The 1,011-nt window shown below is 34.0% G+C and overlaps 1 protein-coding gene across 1 annotated transcript in view; it reads right to left on the bottom strand.

The window, feature by feature from the left end:
- The window catches only part of LOC109590445 (mediator of RNA polymerase II transcription subunit 15-like), a 3,539-nt gene that overhangs the window by 2,207 nt on the left and 321 nt on the right, over positions 1 to 1,011 (bottom strand). The gene's annotated exons all lie outside the window — the stretch shown is intronic.

The raw sequence follows: 1,011 nt of genomic DNA, 5'->3' as shown, positions 1-1,011 counted from the left end.
TTTGTCAACAAGCCTTCCAAGAGGCAAGAGGACCAGGACTATCACTTTAAAGGTTGCATAGAGCTTTACACTTACATGGGTGCCTTTTGGGCGCATAGTTATGGTATATTATATGCATGCGTGTGTTGAGTATACGCCCAAAATATGTGCAAAAATGGGTGTAGCCAAAATTGTGGCACTCTTTGCACTCCATTTTTCTAACCCAACTGTTCTTCCAATTCTGCTGCCGCCTATGTTATTTGAGCTGTTGATTCACGACTGCATGTACATTTACAAAAGAGAAATAGCTTTGTTGACTGATAGGTTTTTAGTTTAAAGTATGGCTTGACAAACTTATACTTTTTCTTGGTAGCACTTGAAAGCTATAGTAACTCAACTTAAGCAATGCAGAGTCTCCATTACCGGAAATTGAAATTCCCAAAAATGTGTGCTAAAATATAAAAGTGTTTTCCTCTAAATAACATCAAAAATGAAATAACATCAAGTGATGTTACTTGCAGCAACATCACTGTACTGCAAATGATAAATTAAATTAATGCAAGTGATAAATTAAAGTCATTTTTTTCAGGTTGCTGAAAATTATTTGGGGGTTCAATTGAAAGGCTAATTCCCCTTTTCTGCTGTCTATATGCACACCCATGGCCAGTGCCACGTCACTTTAATGCAACCACACCTACTTTTTAGTTTTAATGACTGTTAGATGATTACTCTACTTTTAAACAATATTATTAATTAAGCTATGTAGCCATTATTTTTTGTGGTAATAAATTGATGTCCTCTAGCCTGATATTTTGGGTTTTTATTTTTTTGGAAGCCATCATTAACTCCACTTGTTTAGAACATTAAACAATTGTTTGTAGCTCCATCCAAATAACGAAACCATAAATGTTTTTAGTACTCATTGAATTTTATTATTTCCGGCTAGCTGTAATGCATCCAGCAAACAATTTTTCATTTACAATACAGTATATAGCAAGAATCTACCTGGATTTTATTTTCATGAAATTGCAT

Source organism: Amphimedon queenslandica, unplaced genomic scaffold, assembly GCF_000090795.2.
Source record: "Amphimedon queenslandica unplaced genomic scaffold, v1.1 AMPQUscaffold_13510, whole genome shotgun sequence".
In the NCBI taxonomy this organism is placed as follows: domain Eukaryota; kingdom Metazoa; phylum Porifera; class Demospongiae; order Haplosclerida; family Niphatidae; genus Amphimedon; species Amphimedon queenslandica.
Note: the sequence above shows the minus strand (reverse complement) of the source record. Positions and strands in the feature narration are given on the sequence as shown.